The sequence below is a fragment of the Dipodomys merriami genome, unplaced genomic scaffold (genome assembly GCF_024711535.1).
Source record: "Dipodomys merriami isolate MVZ:Mamm:240054 unplaced genomic scaffold, mDipMer1.0.p SCAF_1, whole genome shotgun sequence".
NCBI classification, from domain to species: Eukaryota; Metazoa; Chordata; class Mammalia; order Rodentia; family Heteromyidae; genus Dipodomys; species Dipodomys merriami.
Genome location: NW_027202270.1, coordinates 78,537,605 through 78,550,618, shown reverse-complemented (window position 1 = coordinate 78,550,618; position 13,014 = coordinate 78,537,605). Strand labels below are relative to the sequence as shown.

Genomic DNA, 13,014 nt, shown 5'->3' with positions numbered 1-13,014 from the left:
TCAAACAGGAGGTTAGTGAACTCTGCCCTCCTTATCTGGCAGGGAGTTAAAGGGATCAAGAGAGATAAGTAAAGTGAGACTCCCATCTAAAGTCAGAAGTCTCTCTACGGATGTTATCTGGGGGATTTGGCTGGGGCATAGTTGCTGTTTTCCTTCTCTATACTCTACTCTGATCTTTGCTTTTCTCTTTATTGACTCAAGCGGAACAGGAGTCAGACCACTCCCAGCATTTGATTACTGGTACTTCTGAACCTATGCTTGATACCTGGGGCGAGGTGTGGCCTTGCTGCTGCTTCAGATTTACTTGTCCTCTCACATTCCTGTTACCATCTACTTCAGAAACTCCACTCATCATACCCTGAGATATGCTTCCTATGAACAATGGTTTTAACTATTCCTTTGTCTTTGAAAAGCTCAAAAGGCCCAAATGGTTGCCATGTGATAATAAAAATAACAAATGAAACAAACTCCAAGCAAATTAAACTCTGGAGTCATTTAGCTAATTTCACATAAAGATGCTAAACATTTTTTTTTGCTTTTGACTGATATATTTGGGAAAGGCATTAATTTACCAAAAGGCCATTCTCCTTAAAAATATGCCAAGTTGAGCTGGGAAAGTGGCTTAGTGGTAGAGTGCTTGCCTTGCATGCATGAGGCCCTGGGTTTGATTCCTCAGTGCCATCTAAGCAGAAAAAGTTGGAAGTGGCCCAGTGGCTCAAATGGTAGAGTGCTAGCCTTGAGCTGAAGAGCTGAGGGACAGTGCCCAGGTCTAGAGTTCAGGTCCCATGACTGACAAGAAAAAAAAAAAAGCAAGTTGCAAAGGTACTATATAATTTAACTATTTTCCCCATGTTGCTCTTTGAAACTGTTCTCAAATCTAGGCAGGTCTTAGTTTATACCAAAAATACACTTTTATTTTCATCAAGAATATTTTGTAAATGAAATCTTGTGGGTTTACAGACTTACAAATAATTATATGACAACGATTTTAAAAAGACATTAAATAAGGTATTGCAGAGGACATAATGATGTTTAAAATAAAATTAAAAGCAATTATTTTTAAAGTAAAATTTAAGCTTAACTGTCACCTTTATGACAGTTCTCATAAGATCTTATGTAGTCTTTCTTATTATCACAATTTTACACATGAGAAAATAAGCTCATTTTGGTAGACCTTGGGATCCAATCCAATATCTTCTGAACTCAAACTCCAAATCCTTCTTACTACATAGTACTCAAGTGTTTGTCCTGTAGAAGGTTAAGTGTCCTGGGGAGAAGCAAACACAAAGAGCTGTTTGGTTCTTCCAGGGAGCAATTACTTTTTACAGGATTGATAGGAAAAGGTTTAATAAGCTCATTCTAGTTGATCCAGAGAGAAGGGTGGGATTTTTGACAGCAATGGAAGAGAAAGGAAAGAAAAGGAATAAGGGCATGTTAGCAAAAGCAAAGAGGTTAGGGGAGGAAAAGAATGTTTAGGGAATGCAAATCGAATAGTTTGCTATCATCTGTAGCCCCTAGAATAAATAACAATAAATGGGCCATAAGTCAGGAAAATAGGTTGCACAGGACCTCATTACTAGACTAGGAGTCTAAGTCATCCCTCAGTGTCAAGTAGAAGCCAGTGTGGCTGTGGCTATTGTTCTAAGTAGATGGTGTGATAAAGTAGACTTTAGGGGAAATTAACCTTGCTTTCATACGAGACAGATTTGAACAGAGAGTTGGTAAAGACCAAACAATTGCAGGAAACCAGGAAATCTAGTAGGCCAGTGGTCCAAGGAAAAATAAAGAGAGTGATCATAGGAAGGGGTGAAAAGCCAAAGGTATGAGAAACAGGATGATTAGAAAATCTAAAAAGCTCCTGCACTGATAGAAAGTGTTGAAAGACAAAAGAAGTCTGGACAATGAAAAGACTGGTTCATAAATAAATAGAATCTTTTAAAAGAGAGGTTTGAGTTGGAGCTTGGAAGTTTCCAAAAACAAAACAAAACAAAAAGCAAAGAAAAATAGCTAACATGTACCAGGCATGGGTAGTCTCACTTTCTGTGTAACAACTCACTTAATTATCACCGTAACTGTTCAAGCCAGAGAGTGTTGGCACCTATTTTGAAAATGAGGACACTGAAGAAAGGAAAATTGAAGCAGTTTGTTTAAGGTCACGCAGCTAGAAAGTGAGAGAGATGAGAGATAGACCCAGACCCAGCTAGCTCTGGTATCTGTGACTACCATACTATGCCACCTCTCAAAGACAAGGTTGGCAGTGAACATGCAGGCTTTAATTGCTAAGCCACTAAATGAAGATGCCTAACAAGGTCAAATCCAAGGTAGAAGTCCAAAAGAATAACCAACACTAAAGGTGAATGTTTAGGAGGCATCTGTGCAAAGGAGAACTGGTTTAGTGGAAGGAAATAATGACTTGTGAAAGGGAGGGAAGAGAAACTTCAGGGAGAAAAACAAGTGAGGGACAAAGGAATAGCATATGAGAGAGAAAATGATGACCACTACCTGGAGATATTTAAAAATAGACCAAAAAAAAAGAACAGACATCAAAGATGGAGATCAAAAGAATGCAATGAACCAAGGAAGACATCTGGGTAAATTTTAAGCACAACTCCAATGATGCATGATGAGGAAAGGGAGCCAGACAGGGATCCAACTAGGCAAAAGCCATTAACAAGTTTTAGCTGGTGCTTCTTCACGGTGGAGGAAAGCTTGCCAGGGTCTGGTACTATAATTCATGGCTTCATGAGAAGGATCACCAGCAGAAGTGACTCTCACACTGCTACTCTGACTTGCATCTCTACTTAACAGAGAAAATGAATTATTACAGAAAACTTCAACACTTAAGGGAAATCTCCACTTGTATGTTTTATTATGCCATGTGCAATTCGGATGTGACAAGCTCTCTTTATACTCATGCTTTCGTAGATGATCTTCTTACACAAAAGCCCCAAGTTTAACAGGTTTAATAGCTTCTTTCCAAAGCCTTGTTTTTTTGTAGAGGGAAGAATTTAGGGCCTCAAGGCATGCTGTACTTCTGTCTATGAACTTCCATTTTGCTGTTCTAAGAGTATTCAGTTGGTTTGGATCAGAAATATCCACCCCGTATCTTATGTATTAAAGGCCTGGTAACCAGCTCATGGCTCTACTGGGAAGACATTAAAACTTTAAGGCATAGAATCTAGTTGGAAGAATTTAGATTATTGAGGCAAGGCTCTTCTAGTGGCTACTAGAGTCCAGCCCTCTCTCTTTGCTTCCTATGCAAATACCTATGGAACATGCTTCTGCCAGAATATTCTGCTTCCCTATAGGCCCCAAAGCAACCAGCATGAACTGAAACCTCCACCATCATGAGCCAAAAGTAAACCTTTCTTCCTTATAAATTGATTAGCTCATGTATTTTGTTACAGCACTGGAAAGTTGACTAACAGACCAGTTTAGGTCCATCTGGTTGAGACTGGGTCTCATACACAGTACTCCAATCATTGCCCATATGTGTGGGTTATTGCATCCACACAGCTCTAAGATCACTACTGAATATACTCACCACACTAAAGCAAACATGCCTATTGAGCATATGATAAACAGTCTGACACAAGCCAACAGATACAACAGCACAACAAAGCAGGGACAGGTTGGCAGAACAGAATCTTAAGGCTGTCTACTTAAAATTTATACTTCAATTTGATTCCTCTCAAAGTATTTTGGTTATTTTAGCTTCTGGAATAAAAGTACTATTCTTCCATTGGATGCATTCTCCTTTTGTCAGCATTTTGCCAGTAAGCAGAATGATAATTCTTTTTTATCTCAAGGAATAGTAACACAACTTTTGAGTTTCTGGATGTTCCTTGAGCGATTACAGCATGGGGAGGCTCACACATTTCATTGACTTCAGAGGAAGAACAGCCCAAATTTGACTAATCCTTTCCATATAGAGTCAAGTAATCCAATTGTTTATCCTGAGCAGTCAAGAGGAAAGACTTGTTAAATCTAAAACAAAAGTGGCACATCGAAGTGCTTCATTTGATTTCTTTCAATATTTCTTCAAAGGCTACAAAATGAACTTTGCCCAGGAGTACATTTTTGGGCATATTGTTTTTCTTAAAGCATTTTTCCCATTTCAGAAAGTCTATTGATACAAGAGGAGCCTGAGTTTTGTTAGCTATATTAGCCTTTCCATCTTTATACTTCTTAAACTCTCTAGCTACCTTTGTCCTTCCTTTAAAAGAACAGAGAGTAACAAGATGCTAGGCTTCCAGACCCACAGGCACCAGGACCCCAAGGACAAAGGTTTTCTTGATGGCCTTTTATTCCTTGCTGTGGATTTGATGTCCTCTCTCACACTTTGTAAATTCTTCCACAAGACAACTTAACATAAAAGTAACTTCATTTCTACTAGGTCTAAAGTATGAGATCATTGATTATTTTAGATCTATTTTGTATCCCTTTTGCCTATAGCAGAGTAGTTGCTGTATAGTCCTTGGTGACTCATTGAATGAAAAAAATGAAAGAGTGTTTTGTAAATTTCTATTAATCCTTATTTACATCAGAAATGGAATATCTGCCTCTCTTTCTTATTCCTTTTTTTCTTCAACATTAGCCTAAAGATTCAGAGCATTTATATCCTTAGGCAAAAGTAAATGTAAATAATACATCTTATACTCAGAAAATTTAAAGCCAACTTTATAACATGTTAAAGTCATGAAACTTACAAAATTATGTGAATGAGAGCTCATGGACTACCAAGAATATAGGTTCTTCCTATGATAGAAATACTAGATCCAGATATCTCTGTAATTAGAAACATTTGGATTTTAGGGTCCTTTCCAACATAGAGATTTCTCATCCTCGTCCAGTCCAGTGTGTCCATGGACCCCTGCAGATAGATCCAATTACATGGCATCAAAGAGAAATCTCATAGAAACACTCACTGATTTGTCTAAATTTGGCCATTTGAGAAAAGATAGTCTCAGCTGAATCTTTTCTGAAATAAACACATAACATTTGAAAATTAGAAATCAAAAGGGATTATTTGTTCAACTTAAGCCTGCCCATGAGATCATCAAGCTAACATCTCAAATTCCATCAGATAATGCCACCTTGAACCAGTTATACTCAGTTATTAATCTCTGAATATACCCCTGCACTCATTAAACTTCATTTAAGATGTGGTAATTCTTTTAGAACACACTTGGTTTCACTATAATTGGACCAGTCCAATACACAGCAAGATGAGGAGCTCCCTCATTCCCTTAGTGCAGCCACTGGTGAATTTATAATACATATTATTGTCAAGGCAATATCCTCTGATGATGTAATTATAAATTTTGATTAGCAAAGTATGCCAGCCTTTACATTTGTTTCTTCTGAATGTCACTTTAATATATATTTAACATTTTTCTTTGGCCAAAACTTGAAAGTCTGAATTGGAAAAATTCTCAGTAGACTGTTCTATAGTATAAGAAATGATCTCCAAAGCAAGAAATTCTATAATCAGTAAAGCATACTCAGGGATTCTTAAGTGGGATCCATTCTTCACGATCATTGAACAGCAGCAATGACTAAAAAAAAAACAAGTTCACTAAGAACTCATCCTTGTTTCCCTTTACACTACAAAGAAGTGAAGGAGAAAATTTTGGAAGACAAGGCTAGAACATATTCACACCATCAGAGATGGATGTTTGTGGCCCAGCAGCACAGGAGTTAAGACTCCATTGCAATAATGAAGTTGTTTTCTGTGAAACAGTGAGTCATGGATTCTTGCCTGCCTTCTAGCCAGTCTTTTCCCCAGAATGTCACACATAATCATGTCATAATCACTCAGAGGTACATAACTTTCCTTTGCCATCAAGGAAGTACATTTACTCAACTAGGGACACATTACTTCTGTGTAATTTTAGAGCCAAGCCTTCTCTTTCCATAGCAGGAAAGACAGATCAGTATTTATTGACCAAATGACTCATATTCCTTGTGCTGAAGGATGCCAAATAACCCCACAATCTCAGAAACTCAGGCCTGAAAACCAATTACACCTTGGCTTTTTCTAGTCTAAACCACATGCATGGTTTGTTAATGGATACCTGACTAATAATATCACTAAGAACAAATCTCTAGGCCAGGCGCTGGTGGCTCATGCCTGTAATCCTAGCTAGTCAGGAAGCTAAGATCTGAGGATCCCGGTTGAAGCTAGCCTGGGCAGGAAAGTCTGTGAGACTCTTATCTCCAATAAACCACTAGAAAACTGAAGTGGCACTGTGGCTTAAGTGGTAGGGCGCTCACCTTGAGCTGAAGAGCTGAGGGACAGCGCCCAGGCCCAGAGTTCAAGCCTCACAACTGACCGAAAAGAAAAAAAAAAAAAAAGAACAAATCTCCTCAACTCAATGGAGTGTTAGAAATTTCAAACATTTCCCTTCTAAAAAGGAAGAATGTGTGGTCTTTTCCTCATACACAATTATGTGGACATGGAGTGATGGGCACCCATGTGAATTGTACAAGCAAATTTAGAAAAGAGATTTCTAGTAAAGAAAGGATTCTTTTTAGCATTCTTTAAGACAGGTGATCTAGCAAATGAGTTTGGCCAAATAACTACCCAGCTTACCCTCCCACATTCCTAATTTGATTCTCTGAGATGGAGAAGAAAATGACCGACTGGCCAAAAATAATAATGCGTGACTCAAAAGCAACACCATGTCAAATGCAACATCCTCTCCTGTCCTTGAGAGGACTGTTTTCCATTGATGCATGTACCAAGCACACTGAAGGGCATCTCTGTTCCACAGACAAGGGACTATTTGAAGGACCAAAGCGTGAAATGCAACCTACTGGGAGAACCTTGATGCTTGGGAAAGTGATCAGCTTTTGCAGGCTGTGCAAATGGGATAAGGGAAAGCTCTGAGTAAAAGCAATATGGGTTCAAGAAGGAAATCCATTCATACAGAACAATCCATGAGCTGTAAGCTGAGACCTATGCCTGATAACATGGAATGGAGATGGTCACTAAAGCCCACTACGCAACTTTATTCACAACTGGATGACATTTAGGTGTCATTTATACCTAAATGACAAAGAGGTGGGAAGCAGGAAATAAGAGCAGGAGACACTCCCTGCCTAGACACTAGCTGCCCAAGTGACTCCTGTATAACAGGATGACTGTGTAACTGTATAACAGTTTCTAAAGTGTCAGATGGTGACATGATAGAAGGACTATCAGAGGAAACAGTGTGAAATCAATCTGTCAGATGAATCAGAGCAAGACGGAAGCATCAACGATAGACTATAAAAGTCACAGAAAAAAATATGAAGTGTTATACAGTGTTACACATCGTCATTTTGTATTCACAGCCCCAAGTCCCATTTCTAGTAAGCAAGAGTGGTCCAGTCTTTTGAGATGCTAGTACTAGAAATTGCTGCTTTGGGGTATTCCAGGATATCTATAATTTCTTCCTTTCTATTCTTAGTGAACAACCTGAGGAATTCTGCCACCTTTTCTCCCTCCTTTTCCTGGCATTATTACATGATTGTTGCATAAATGAATATATGTATAAAGTGGGAAGAATCTAAAATAAATTACCTAATAATCATTAAAATTTAAATTTTGTAAAAAAAATAGAACAAAAGCATTATTTCCTCTTCCTCTTCTACTTCTTCCTCCATTTCTTTCTTTTCCGTCTTCATCACACACCATATATTTAAGAGTAGGAAACACTAGTCATTTAAGGATGAATATTGTGAGTATTCTATCTAGTTTTCTGATCACTTAATCAGAAACATTATGTTTTACAAAATCCTGAATTCAAAAAATATAAAAATGGTATCATCTACCCATTTCAAGACATTTACAGAACTGCAGAACAAAAAACCTTGAAATCCTTCATCTTGTTAAACCACCAATAATTTTAGAGCAAACTAAAATAATCTCAGCAGTTTAAAATCTTACTTCTTTTAACAAACCTGAAAAACGATTCTGCATAACAGTGATTAAATAATTTCACTTTGAATACAAATTCCAGAGATACTACTAATAGATGTTACAAATCCTTATGAATAAAAACACATACTAGATTTCTATTTATAAAGTATAAATTCTATTTAAATGGTAAAATACAAAAAATATGAAATTTACTTGGAAATTTACAAAGGGAGATAGATGTATCCACTGAGTGAAATATAAGGTAGCCAGTAAAAATAAATTTATTCAAATCTTATAATTCTATTGTCAAGTACTGATAAGATAGTGTTCATGTAAGAGGAAATTGAAAGATACCCAGTGCTATCTCTAGTGAAAAGAAGAAGGAAGGAAAGTAAAAAGGTAAGAAGGAAAAGTGGATGAACCTAATGTTGGATGAGTTTTATTTTTTTGAACTCTTATAGATATATTTATAATTAACAAGTACTATTAAAATTTAAGTATGTTAATAATAAATAGCAAAAGATAAAGTTGAAAATAAGTGATAAAAGGAAGTATGGTTTTGATCTCCTTGATTTCCTCCCCCCAAAAAATCATTAACCAACTTGTCATTTGAATTTTAGAATTCATCATACAGATCTAATTTAACAATTATTTGAAAACAGTAATAGTTTTCTGCTAGATTTTAAGTGTGAAATCACCAACCAATCAAAAGAATGTTGATTAAATAAGATGATCCAAGAGTAAGAAATGAAGCATCTATGACAAAAACTAAGAAATAAAGCCTACACCTCAAAATCCACTTCTAAATAATGTTTTGAAAGAAAACCTGGATCTTAGAGGATAGGATATACACAGTAGCTAGTATAATTTTAAATGGAATTAGCCATTGGCTGTGTGATGATATATATAAAGCATTGCAAAATAAGCATATGGTACAGAATTATTACACAGTGACTGAGGCTATTGATCTACATATCTTCATTACCTGAAGTAAGACTTCAGCAATTGGGACTTCAGCAAATGGAGAACCTCACTGGAAATTGTGATAACAGAGCTTTAATTCCTTACCTCTCTCGTCAGTGTTCACATGAAACCACACACCGTTGTTGAACACTCATTTCCATCAACATTTGCTATCAAAGTTTTAGATCTAACAACACAGTTCCACACTCAAGTCCTTTTCTGTCCAAGAATGAAGCTGTTCAGCATTTCAGACTTCAGCTTGTGGAAGAATTGAAGTGTTTTTGACATGGCTGAGATTTACAGAATAATCATGCCTGTCATACCAACAAAGCCCAGTTACATATAAGCATTTCTACCCTCTACCAAGGGCTCAACCTCTCAAGGATGTCTGGGTAAATAGGTAGTATGAACCTATATACTTTCAGAGTTATTACTTTTTCTTCCAACTTTCACTGTAAAGGTCACAGTGTTTTTTTTTTATTTTTTGTTTTCCCCACCCCACCATCCTCACCCCCTTCAGGTCACAGTATTTTTATCAACAATTAAAAAGCCTTTGTGGAGCAGTCAAGGTATTCTTTAGCTTCTGGTAACCCATTGAAATTAGAGACAATTAGAATGTTCTCCTCACCTAGACAAAACATCTGGATAGCTCTTTTTATTCAAAGGACCTGAATTGAGCAAATATATGATGTCTCATTCAACAACATTGTGTGTGTGTGTGTGTGTGTTTCAGTTTGGGTGAAAACATCTTTTGAATACAGCAGATTCTGCCAGATTGTAAATGCAATAAAGTTTCCACTTAGAATAGACAGGAAGGGTAAATAGTAATTTTCCAAAGGTCACTTCTTAAAGAACTCAAAGAGAAATGTGTAAATACATTTTCTCTGAAAAATATCACTGATAAGAAAGTGATATTGGCACCCATTGAATTACACAGTATAGGAAGACTGACTGTACTTAGAACAATTAAAGGAGTTGCTAAGCCATAAGAACAAGCCCATGTCCATACAGATTTTACCTGAAAGATAAAACAATAGTAGTTATTTTACAACTAAGATGGGTACTTATTTACAAAAATCAAAATAGGTTTTGAAAACCAAAGCCTATTTTGTGATGATTTGTATCTGATTTTTTGCTAAAAGTACAATTTCCTGTTGCAAAAAAAAAAAACAGAACAATTTTTATTCAGCTTTAATTTATTTCAAGTAATATCAAAAAGGAAGTTTATATTTTTTTCAATACTGAAGTCTGAACTCAGGGCCTCGCTTTTGGAAAGCAAAGTCTCTATGTCTAATGCTTCCTTTGCTTCCCTTTTATTTTATTCTTTCCTTTTTCTCAGTACTAGTGTTTGAGCCTAATGTTCATTTTTTTTGGCTTGCTCACTTGCTTGGCTAGTATTCTACTATCTGAGTTATACCTTCAGCCCAGTTTTTTGCTGGCTATTTCAGAGATAGTCTTCTGGATTTTTCTGCCTGGGCTGACTTTAAATCATGATCCTCTGATCTCAGTTTCCTGAGTACAGGCACGAGACACCACTGATACCTGGTCCCTTTTTTGCTTTTAATTTGTTTTTCAGATAATATCCTATACTCACTTTTCTTGGGCCAGCGTTGGACTGTAATCCTCTAATTTTAGCTGGTATACAAACAGCTATCATACACAGTCTCTGGCTCAGGATATCTTTTACAGAGACAGGCAAACAACTCTCCACAATTTTTTTGGCATGATTATAATACCTCAGTCTTGATAGTTTCTTTTGTGTAAAGTTTAAAATGATAAAAGTCAATGCAGCTTATGCCTATATATGTCCCTTTTTAAATTCAAGGTCAATTGTTGAAAATGTCTTTATGAATATTAAAATTATGACTTTTACTCTTTTTAGGCCTTATGATAGCCAAGTAGTTTTAGTCATTTTCATGGTACAGGTTTTCTAATGTCTTGCCTCTGGGCCCGATACATGCCATCATTGCTCAGGATATCTACCCTGTAGAATAGTCATACACAGAACAGGCTACATAGTGATCATTGTCCATGGTCAAATTCCTAATCAGCTTTTCTGCATTGTTTCTTTCAAAATACTTTCTGGCAGGCGCTGGTGGCTCACGCCTATAATCCTAGCTATGCAGGAGGCTGAGATCTGAGGATCGTGGTTCAAAGCCAGCTTGGGCAGGAAAGTCTGTGAGACTTTTATCTCTAATAAACCACTAGAAAACTGGAAGTGGTGCTGCGGCTCAAGCAGTAGGGCACTAGCCTTGAGCTGAAGAGTGCAGGGACAGCGCCCAAGCCCAGAGTTCAAGCCTTACAACGGACCAAAAAAAAAAAAAAAATTTCTGTTAGCCAGGCACTAGTGGCTCAGGCTTTGTAATACCATATATTCAGGAGTCTGAGATCTAAGAATCACAGTTCAAAGCCAGCCAAAAAGTCCAAGTGAGACTTTTATCTCCAATTTATCACTCACACACACACACACACACACATAAACAGATGTGGAACTGTGGCTCAAAGTAGTAGAGTGCTAGCCTTGAACAAAAAAGCTCCAAGGAAGCATCCAGGCCATGAGTTCAATCAAGTACTATGTCCGAAAATGAAAAAAACAAACTTTCCTAATTATTCAAATTCTGATCAGAAATTAATATTACTTCACATTTACATGGCCTTCATCTACCATTATCATATTGAAAACAAAGCTAAGACAGAGACCTTTACAGAAGAGGTTCTGGTGTTTTGAGAAATAAGTTTATTATGTTTGTTTCTATAGACGAACAGGGCTTAAACCACTTTTTTTTTGTTTTGTTTCTGTTTTTTTTTTAATTTTATTGTTAAGATGCTGTAGAGAGGGGTTACAGTTACACAAGTAAGGCAATGAATACATCACTTGTCTATCATTGTTACCCATTCCCTTCCTTCCTTGTTGTTGTACCACTATCCCTTCCCTCCCTCACCTCCTACACTCCTCCCCACCCCCACCCACTGAAGTTGTAAAGTTTGTTTCCAATATACTGTCCTAAACCACTTTTTCATGTTGGAAAATTTGACAATCAAAAAATTGCCAAGACTTCATCACAAACATTTAGTATCTACCATGTTATATGTCCATAAATCCACCATATAAATTGGTCAGGGCAAAAGTAACCATTACTTCTTTTTGTATACTACAGTAGCAAATTAGAAGCTAAAGTCCACTAATTCAAACAGTTTCAAAATGAATACCTGTCCAGGCTCTATATTTGTTGGAAGATAACATATCTTGTTTGGTTCTCTGCACATATAATGTCTTATAACCAGTAATATCATCACTCTGTGATCCAAGGTAATGACTAGAAAAGGCAACATTTTTTTAAAATTTTATTTTATTTTATTTGTGAACATACTGTACAGAGGAGTTACAATTACATGGGCAGGATAATGTGTACATTTCTTACCAAGCATTGCAGCCTCCTCCTTTGTTTACCCTTCACATCCCTTCCCAGCCTCCCCCCTCCCCCCCAATCCCAATCCTTCTCTTTTCCCCCCTTCCCCCCCCCCCCCCCCCGCACCGACGTTGTAAAGCTCATTTTGGACATGACAACTTGTACTTCTCATTGTTGCAACAGGTCCACCTGTATCCTTAAACAACTGGTTTAGAAAAGGCAACATTTAAAGATGGACCTGTGGCAGAGACCAGGAGTTTCTTTCTAAGTTTTCATGATTTCTTTTATTCTTTACTAACAAAATCTTAGAAGTGCAGGGGTGGCAATCTCCTCAACTACTTACATGTCCTAAGCTTTTATGAAGAAAGGAGTAGCAACTGAATGTTAAGCAGAAGGCATTGTTCTTATGGGGCCTTTGAGAAAACTAACAGTACCTGATTTAGCATCTCCCATATAGACACCAGTAACCATATTGTGATCTGAAGTAATCTTGAAGCCACTTTGAGAGTGGAAGCCCCACAATAATGGTAGAAAACATAAAAAATTGCACAGTTTCCTTATAAAAGCCAAGGGTCAAAAATATCAGGTCTGTTTTTTCCCTTCCCCTCCACAAAGTATACCAATATCAAATACAGTGAAAGCATGGGTTATGCCGTGAGGGAGGGACATACAAAGCAACAAAGAAATAATCTTATAAATGTGTTAGAAACAATTGCATGAAAGAAAAACCATTTG

At 37.0% G+C, this 13,014-nt stretch overlaps 1 protein-coding gene across 5 annotated transcripts in view; it reads right to left on the bottom strand.

The window, feature by feature from the left end:
* Nucleotides 1-13,014, bottom strand: part of Nckap5 (NCK associated protein 5) — a 959,972-nt gene that overhangs the window by 765,342 nt on the left and 181,616 nt on the right. The window contains exon 1 of one of the 5 annotated variants that reach the window (XM_070024312.1): nt 4,929-4,977. The exons of the other annotated variants lie outside the window; for them this stretch is intronic. The gene's annotated coding sequence lies outside the window, so the exon portion shown is untranslated. Of the gene's footprint in view, nt 1-4,928; nt 4,978-13,014 lie in introns of those variants that run through there. 5 annotated transcript variants of the gene reach the window in all.